Here is a 10,343-nt window from a genome sequence, read left to right as displayed (position 1 = left end):
GATGTTTGCTTTTAATCCCCACAAACACTGCAAACACTTCAGCTCATTGCTGACAAGGAATTGGATTGTAACACCAGCAAGAGTTCAATTCCAAAGCAAAAAAAAAGAGGATCAGTCGTTAAAATTTGTTAAAAATCGCAACGGAATTATCACTCGTGATAGCGAAACCCGGTTCTCCGTCTGCGCAGGCGTTTTAATTACTCTTGTGTTTGCAGAATTATACAAAAAAAAAAACCCAAAAATAAAAAAAAAGCTCCAACAGAGAATTGGAAGCTATTACAAACACCCACTCGGTACCATCTTCCATTCTTAATCGGGTTGTTGTATCAACGAAGATCAGTTTTAATTGCATCCCCCCCCCCCCCTCCCCTCCCCCCTTCCCCATCACAAACACACACACAACCAACCACTCGTACATTTCCATCGCCCAACGTCCGCACACCAAAAATGAATCCAGCAGCGAATGGAGCTGGTCCGCCCCAAAAGCTGCGCCCGACCTGTAGCAAAAAGGTTCGGGCGTTCAAACACACAACTGCGAGCGACATAAATTATGGTTTTATATGTTAATGCGATCATTACTATTTATAGAAGCATCAAAATATTCACCTTCGTTTGTGTTAATTATGCTTTCGCATGTTCGTGGGCATACGCCGAACCCCCGAGTTGCGCGGCGTGCCAATAAAACTGCACCGCTGCAAGGATTTCCTGCTGGTGTGCATCCTGACCCGATGGCATCGGGCATTTTGCGTAAGTTTGCCGCCCGGCAGGTGAACTCCGGTGGTGGTTGGGACAGGGTGATTCATACATCACGCGTCTAATGATGTGCATTCACGCCTAATAGTATGCAAAACAACGAAAACACACACGCACACACACACGGCTTAATTATTCAATAAAATAAACAGACGATAAATAAATAGTATCGAAAGCAAACAGCCACAAAAATTGTATCCCGATGCGGACAACCACAACAACGTTTGGGGCACTTTTTCTTAATAAGCTTTACAAGCAAACAGTTGTTTCGGTTGAAATCTGATATACCTTGTGCAGCGGGTGCGTTGCAACAGCACACTTTGGCGACAATTTTTTGGACATTCGGAAAAGTTTGAGGACATTCCCCCCCCCCCCCCCCCTCCCCTTTTTCCTCCTCCCTAACGTTGCACTGCGCTTCTCCGCGTTCATTCATTCGCTGCACGGCGAAACAGCGGATCGCAGCGTTCTCGCCCAGTTGGATACTTCACGTGTCTCACTCTTGCAGGTTCTTCTTCCTTACCTTAGCTTCCCTGGTCCCAGAGCCCGGTCGGCGAGAATCATTTACGGGCTGCCAAAGGCACCAAATATTATTTACGAGCGCTTCGTTTGATTTTAATGTATCAATTAGTTTGATATTTTTATTTTTACGATTCACAGTTCAGTACAGCCGGAGCGTCCGGATTAAATGCGCCAAGCAGCGTGGATTGCTTTTCTGGCTTCTCCCTGTTAGAAGCACTAAGTGTTTCGAAGATTATGGTGTGTGTGTGTGTGTTTTGTGCGTTCGTTTCGGGACTTTTATTTTGCAACCATCAAGCGCAAATTCATTGAGTGCTTCTTTTTTGTTTTTTTGAGACGACGGTGACAGTTGCGTCCCGTTTGGTAGAACAGCCGGTCGGATCCTTATTAGCTTGGTCCGCCTAATGATCGATCCATTTGTGGGGAATACACCTTCGCGTTTTTTCGCTGCCAACCATCGGCAAAAGGGTCGTTCGGTACGCCGAAAAAAAAAATCAATTTTATCGAAACGAATATTTATCAATTTATTGCCATCATAATGTTGCGCTTGCGGTTGATGAGCGGGACAATATAAAATGGTATATTTCCGTTGCGAGATTGCGCAAATGGCCGCACAAATGGGAAAAGATTTCTTTTTTAACTTAAAGGTGTTTTAGTTACATTTTATGAAAAAAGGAATGAAGTGGATGTAGTCTAGAATATTTTGACATTTGATTGTTTTTCAAGAATTTAAATTAAATTTCATAATTTGTTAAGTTAATTTAAAAAGGAGAAAGCCATTCCTTGGGACGGCCCGGTGGCATGATGGTAGCGGCACCGGTCTTCACACGAGCGGACCAGACCAATCTCCAATCTAATCCAATAAAGTCAGAGAAAGCCAGAAATGTCAGACCTAGACCTCTTCAGGTTGTTGTGCCGATAAAGAAGATCAAGAAGAAAAAGAAGAAAACTATTTCGGATCTTATTTCAAGTTGATCTAGAATTTGTGGAGGTAGATGTGGAATGTGGAGAAGTGAGATGAAAACAATTCTTTTTAAAAATGTTGCAAAACTGTCAGTCGCGAAACATTAAAAAAAAATCAATTGGCACACATTGGCATCTGACATATTCTAATCAAACTTTAATAGAATCCAGAAATAACTCTAACAGATAAAAACTAGCATCCAGAAAAAAGAAATAACTTCAACTTTACCACTTGAATTTGAAAATCCATGACAGCAGTTAAACCATTTCCTGGAGATTCTGTCTTGAATGTCCCATAATATACCAGGACTCTGCCGCACTTTCCATGTCCCACTTCAAAAGAAATTCTCGATTCTGGTCTAAGATTCAGACACTGAAGTAGATCGATGGAGGCAGAGATCTACCTCGAACTATTTCAGGCGAGCTTGAAAAGAATCCAGAAATGGCCCAAATTTCAGAATTTTTGATTTTATCAGGCATCTTCAACTAGAACTAGAATAAACCGAAATAGATCTAGAATCCTTCACACTTCTCGAAAGGAAGCAGCTCTGAAAGCATTTTGCAAATGTGTGTATTAGCGTTATGCTTAATGAATCTTTTGAGAAGATTGATTCATATGAATCTTTAATGAGGAGTCATTCAAATCCAGAAGCGACTCTCAACTCTCAAGTGTATGAATCCTCTAAGCAGTGGCGTTTCTATCCCCTTGGTAAGACCATTTTTGGCCACATTGGATGATTCATCAATCTTTCAGGATTCATGAATCTTTGAAATTGATATTCAGATTCAATCATTCAGATTCATGAACCTGAATCAGATTCACCCAATACTAGTATGAATGCAGGGTTTTTAGAGGATTTCCCTTTAAACGTCATCTTGAAGTGAACGTTATAAACCTTATGATTAAACGTTTACAAAAGTCCCACTTATGCCCATGGAGCTACTTGTAGCGCAAAAGCTATTATCTAAACACGTCCTATTGCTAATGTGAATCATTCGCCCCCAAAAAAAAAGCAGCAACCAACAAAACACAAAACACTCTCATAATACATTTCCCTTCTAAACGGTCAACAGTTCACGGAGGGGAGGGTTTATTTCGTCTAAATCATCCTGATTAGTTTGGCCGTATAATTAAATGGCAAAACCGAGCAAAAAAAAACCCAAAACGGTTCCCACACATCAGCACGGCACGGCGAAATGGCGAAACAGATTCAAATTGCCGGGTACAGCTGGTTTTTGCTTTCTTTGCGCAGGACCATTTGTCTACCAGGAGATTTCGCACTGCACACAAAGGTGTCCCTGCGTGTCCCGACCCGAATGTGCATAATGTACGACGGTGTACAAAAACAAGGCTTTTAGTTCCACGGCCTATTCACCCATCTCAACAGCTCGTACAGCTGTAGGCAGATTCCTAGGTTCATCAATCAACCCACGATCGACCCCAACATAAGCTTGTGGGTCTCAGCAGAAAAAAAAAAAAACACAAATCTCGATCACATAATCTCAAGAAGCTAGGCAATAAACTAAAGACCACTGCTTTGCACAATTGATCGATGGAACTCGTGCGGCTCGGATGGGGATGGGGCCCAAACGCAATGGCACAGGTTGACGAAGACTGCAGTCTCCCTAGCCGTCACTAGGCCACACGAAAATCACGACCAGCCTCCGGGAGGGTCCTCCCGGGACTAGAAAGATGATGATTTATGACGGAAGAAAATTAGTCTCCCGTTTGTTTTTGCTGCTTATGTGTTATTTGTGGTTCTGGTGAGTTCAGGGGGGTATTTTTTGCTGTTGTTGTGTGTGTGATGTTGTCTTCCAGGCGCCCAATTGTTCCCGCTGCCCAAATTACCAGTTGCTCTTGGAAACGGAGGTGCCCGTTCGGGTGAGAATGACCGCTTTCGAGTGATGCAGGCCAGTGTGAGTGGCATGTGGTGAAGTGTGGTGTAACGCACGCTGATAGTTTCATTTCGCATTAACGTTAATCGTCCTCACAGTCACATTCATTTTTCCCGGTTACAGATAGATGTTTTTGCTGTTGCTTCTCAACCCGCTTTTAAGCCCCTCATGAGAAACGTGCGTTTTTTTTGTACTGATCGACAAAAACTCTGATTAAATACCGTCTTTACTTTTTCATGGCAGCGTGTTGGGACCGTTACACACTGGATGGATACGCTCGCCTATTAACGGCGCGGTTGGAAAACCGATCGCGCTAGGCGGAGTTGGAATGATTAAAAATTACTCACCTCATAATGGCTTTGATCCCACACAATTAGCTCTGCCAATTGGTTGCTATTATACTATAATTGACCTGTTATTAAATATCGCTTAATACGAGCGTACGTACGTACTACGATGATGCAGTGCGTGCCATTAGCTAAAGCGGTAAATTAAACATTGTTCCGTTTACTCCGCTATCGATTACGACGTAGAGAATCGATGAAGGTGTACTAGATTCTACTACGATTTGAAGTAACGATCCGTCGCTGTAGCACATGTGAGAGAAAGAGATGCAAATTGACGATAGGATTATCGAATGTTGTGGGTTTTGGCAACATTTCATGGCACACTCATCTCAATTGTTGCAATATCGCAAATTACAGGGGTTTCCAGTAGAAGGGAGAAAGCTGAAAGGATTTCTGGGTTCTTTAGGACATTAGTGATCTTTAGTGGATTTAGTATGCATGTGGAATTCTTTCCAACTTTATGAATCTTATTTGTGATGTCTATGTCACGAGACAACGAGAAAATGTATGACACGATCATTCTTTACCTTGCATCACCCTGAATAACTTATCTACCACGGTGCGACCCGGTGGTGTATTTGCTGTTCCACAAGACTGATTTTCTACTTCCTCTTGAAAATAATACAGAAATGCGTCAAACTTTAACATTTTATCTCAAGAGATAAGCTAAGTTTCACTAGAGCTGAGTTCGAATCATTTCTAAATCACTTTCACCGAGAAAAATACTCAACTCCAGACCAACATGATGGTCATATAAGAAAAAAATCCATAATAGGATTTTAACACCACTATGCCTACAACGGAAGTTTTGAAGAATTAAGTGGTAAAGTTGGAGCCTTTTCTAACTTCTTTTCTAGTTGAACCGGATTTTGGAGAACGTCTTTAGCGTGAAGTGCAGTTCTTCACACTTTAAAATTCTTGTTCCAAATTTGATTTAAAAATAAAAATGAATTTTAGATAATTTTAAAGTAGTAGATTTTTATAGAACTTTATAAACATTTCTTCTCCAAAAGGAGGTTTAGGTTTCAATTCATTCAACTAAAATCATCATAGTAATGGTTACCTTAACTTGAAAACCCTGTAATGAAAGACCGTCGGACATATTGTTTGTAGGTAGAATATATGTTAAATACATCAGTTGGAATATTTTCTCCATTCATATGTATGCCTGACTATTCAAGAGCATGCATGAACATGTTTTAAACGCTAACCTTTTTTTTATGCTGACCACCCGCTCACGAGGTACATTCTCTTCTGTATCGTTTTGTCGGGCCGTAATCCCAACCTTCCCTTGCAAAGCCTGCGTGAACCGCGTGAACATGGGAGCGAAACGAGGCTTATAAGCCGCACGGCAAAAACCGTGAGATCGCACATTTTAATTTAACGCTCAGACACCGGTAAGGCTTTCGTTGGAATTTCGTTTCGCGATGTACGCAACAGATCAAACATCAACGCAGCAAGCTCGACGACAGCCCGACGGAGCGGGAGAAATGAAAATCGGCCCTACAAAAAGGCCCGATACCCGTACCCCCCATAGCCGCACGCCACCCTCCCCGTGGGATGTGTAAAAGGAGGCTCGGTCGCAGAGGGAATGTGTGTTCCCTGGCAGCGTACCAAAAGCGTAAGGTCCGCGTGAACCAGTACCGCACCTCGCAATCGTACCCAAATTTGGAACCTTCCTACGCCCAACGGGGTAAGCGGGGGGGTAGGGGAAGACAAACAATCAGCCTCACTTAGCCTGTTGGCAGCCGTAGGGCGGGGCGGGCAGGACCGAGTCCCTCTCCGGGGGCGATCGCGACTTGCAGTGGCGCAGATTCGAGTCGCGTTTGATTTCTGTCTTCGTTTTCGCAACGCGCCTGGGAGGTGGGGTGGGGGGCGGGGTGGTAATCGTCGTCGATCCGCTGGCAGGATGAGGTACGAACAATCCTCCCACGGCCCCAGCGGCTGAAACGCTGGCAGTAATCGACCGTTTATGCCCGCCAAGTCGCCAGCCGCCTGGTGCGATGACGAAGGTGCGGGTGGAGTTTGGCAGGCGAAATTCTGCGACCTTACCTCGGCGACGGTTCTGGACGGTTGAAACCGTACCGAAAAGTTTGCATAAGCCCGGACGATCGCCACCCCATGAATCCAGAGTATCCGCGCGTGAGTGAGAAAGAGAATGACTCCTGCTACGACGCCAGCATTGCCCGAGCGTATGATCCTGGGCTGACAACGCCTCGTGGGCACAGCCGACGCTGGTACCCGGCGTACCCAGGCGAATACCTCGGGGAAGCGCGAACGACACAGCAAAACGGGGAACCAGAAGAAGACCAAAAAAAAAAAGCTACATAAAAACTGGCCAGGGAACAGCGTGGGAAATGCACAGTAGTGTCTCTAATGTCTTATGTTTGCCTCCCTTTTTCGAGCGAGCGAACGAGCGCGCGCGCGCGCGAAATAAAAGCGACAAGCAACAAGGCGGCGGACCACGCGGTGAGAGTCGCGAACGTGCATCGGAATTTTTTGGGGGAAAAGAAGCTGTGATCTTTGGGGTGGGCTATGCTCGTGTGTGAAACTCATGTACTCCGGGTCGCTTAACTCCAATTCGTGTGGAGTCCGCCTCGGCGTCCGGCGGACATGTTGCCAGTGGCGGGAGCGAGATGCTTGTCCCATTTGTACTGCGCTAAACTGGGGGAGAACTTTAAACCCATTAACCCATCTTAGAAAAGTTTGAGAACTATAGCCGTTAAAACTAGTTAAAGTTCGTAAAGTTCGGTCAATACGGCACTGGTGTTGGTAAATGGTCTTTTTGGACCATCACTCGCCGTAAATGCCGTAAATGCCAACAACGACAGCTACAATCGGCTGCGAGCAAACGCACATAATAGCAGTAAATAACGAATTGCTATTATTGATCGAAGGGAAGGGAATCAAGAAGGAGCGAAAAAAAAAAAGCCACCCCGACCCAACGACGGCAAATCCACCCTTTGAACGATCGAGTGGAAACCGATTGATAAATCAAACATCGTGACCGTCGCTGGGCGCGGCACGATCGGGCCCGTTCCGGACGGTGCCCATGCCCCGGTACGTGCAGGAAAAGGACGCTCCAACATCGGCACCAACCAACCAACCAGCAGACCACCACGATTCACGGGAACGGCGAAATGCTCCGGCGTAAACGCTGTAATCAAAACGCGAAGAAGCTAAAACGCGAAGAGCATTAAATTCCACCACGTTGCTCTCTCTCGCCGGGGCGGCAGCGGTTCCAAATCGCGCACCCAGGATGACTGGGATAATAACAGTAACAATAAGTTAGGCCCTTTGTGGGGGCCATAGAGGCGGAGTAAATTGGAGTTGTTCTTTTTTTTTTTTTTTGGTTTGTCGGTCCCGTGCACGGCTGCAAAACTCCACCTCACGTGCGCGGGCACGTATTCGATTGGTTCGAAGTGCGTTCCGCTGTGCTGCAGTAATGTGGCCGAATTGGATCCGGGCGTAAATGTTGCGCTCATATTTTGCGTTAATCGGTGGTGTTTTGTTGCTGTTTTTAGGGTGGGTTTTCTTTTTGGTCCTGTTGCGTTTAATCGCACATTATTGATAAAACCAAAAGTATGGGTTGTATTAACAACTTAATCAACAATCTACACGCACGAGTTGGTGTACAGAAGGAAGCGCAATCCAATGGAATTCAAAATGGTGTTGTTTTTCAGGCAGAGAGATTTGAAATGCCGCAAAGATGTATTTTTTGTCTAAATTTCAGTATGTGTAATGGATTGCGTCAAAGATTATTTCGATTTGAACAAGATAATCCAGTACATGTAATGCTTAAAACTAAACATTTCCAGACTTTAGTTTTTTTAAACTATTTACTGAGGCAAGACTTTTATAGCATAAAGCTTCGTGGAAACTTGTTAACCAATAAAAAACGATGTTGTAGTTAAATTACATTCCCTATTTTTTATTTCTTTTAGTATTGCGCTATAAGTATCCCGCATTGAGTTGATGATGATTAGAGATGTTTTATGTAGGCCAACGTTTCCAACAACTCCAGCTAGAAACGCTGTTATTGCAGTTTTGAATTGCTATAATACCATTGTGCCATAATACTGCTGGCCGGTGTTGCACGATCTCGACCCGAAGTTTGACAAATCGGTCGGACGACCACGAAGCAATTCCGAAGTTGACACGCAGCGAAAGATTGGCCGTTTTTGCGCCAGATAACGAGCCAAACAGCAGGTTTGTCCGGCCCATCGAGGGGGTGTGAAAGCAAGGAGGAAGGAACGAGGGGCCGTGCGGGTGCCTGGCTATCTTTCTCTCACGACAGCGGAGATGGAATCGGTCTCGCACAACAGCAGCGCTTCCGCCACAGCCGTTTTTCGGATGTGAATAGAAACAAATTTGCAACATTTTTATATAATATTTAATGCACAGTACAACGTTTTTGATTTTAAAAGATTTTGATTTAAAAAAAAATCGGAGATTCGAGGTTTTTTAAGATTTGACATGTCACGGAGTTTTGCATGTAGTGTTTAATTTTTAAATTGCACACTTCAAAAATTCGTCTTATTGGGAATTTAATTTAATTTTTATAATTTCAATTACTCTAATTGTCGAAATAAACGTTTAAATTTCAATTTTGAATGTGCTTCGGAACGTGAAGAGAAGAAATCGACCACTGAATACTAAATATAAACGATATTGTAAAGGGAATTCGAGTTACGCGAATTTCTTTTGAACGCATTATTTTCGTAACTCGCAAAAAGACTGTAATTTAAAAATGCAATTCTTTTCGGTGATAGATTCTACTAAACGATGACGAAATATACAAAGAACTAGCGGAATTAATTTTCCCATGCCTTGGTAGAATCTGTCAAACCGATTTTGACACATTTCACCACGGAAAACGACACAGAACTACATAATGTAATTGGGGCTTGAGTTGCGGGGTAAAAATTGTTCCTTGGGCAAGCAATTTTGTACACTTCTGTCGTTTCAGGTAAATTGATAATAATTACTGATCAACGAATTATTTAGTTTAACCAGAGTACTAACCACGTATTGCCTGCGGTTTGCCGGTGTATATCCGTGGAAACAAACGCGATTCTTACCCCAACCCCCCGCAGTGGCGTTAGCCGAAAGGTGTAGCCAATACTAGTGCGAGCAAAGGAAAGAGTTCCGTACACTTTTTTCGCCAAGGTCGCCGCGGTCGGTCGAAAAGTGAAGAGGGCAAACCGATCTCGTCCTTCCAGCAATTTCCAAAAAGCTTCCCTTTTACACAGCTCTGTGCGTTTCCCCTCACCGATTGTTCCTTTGCGCTGTATTGACAATTCGTACTTAATCTATGGTTTTCATATCTCGACAGTGTTTGCCGGATTGACAGAGAGCCCGTCCCTGCTAGAAGCGATTGGACACTGCTAAAATGTTACGAACGATCATCGTACGAAACGAGAATCTCCTGCTGCAGGGATCGATCCGAAAGATACTGAAAGGAACTGCCGTCCGCTCGCTTAGCAGTGAGTGTGCCAAACGATCAGCCGCCGGCCACCGCAGGTAGGTGTCCCGACAATAGAGTGCGCGTTATGTAACCGTAACCGGAACGATATTCGGTCAAATAGTCGGTGTTTTCATCGCAAAAGTCTGATCCTGATCACCGGTGATATAATGCTGCAGGCGCCACTATTTGGCCCAGTGCTCCAGAAGTACAAATAGTTGTTTGGGGTGAATTAAAAGTGTGGCCTTGATTTGATACGCGATATGTTGTGTAATCTCAACAACCCACTCGCCCCACAGAAGAGAAGCGCCAGGGCGGGAGGGAACCGGAGTGTGGTCGGGGGTTGCAAAACGTCATCGTATACATGCGAGTGATTGTGTGTACGTAAAATCGTTTGCCGGAAG

The sequence above is a fragment of the Anopheles marshallii genome, chromosome 3 (genome assembly GCF_943734725.1).
Source record: "Anopheles marshallii chromosome 3, idAnoMarsDA_429_01, whole genome shotgun sequence".
NCBI lineage: Eukaryota > Metazoa > Arthropoda > Insecta > Diptera > Culicidae > Anopheles > Anopheles marshallii.
This window is presented reverse-complemented; position numbering follows the sequence as displayed.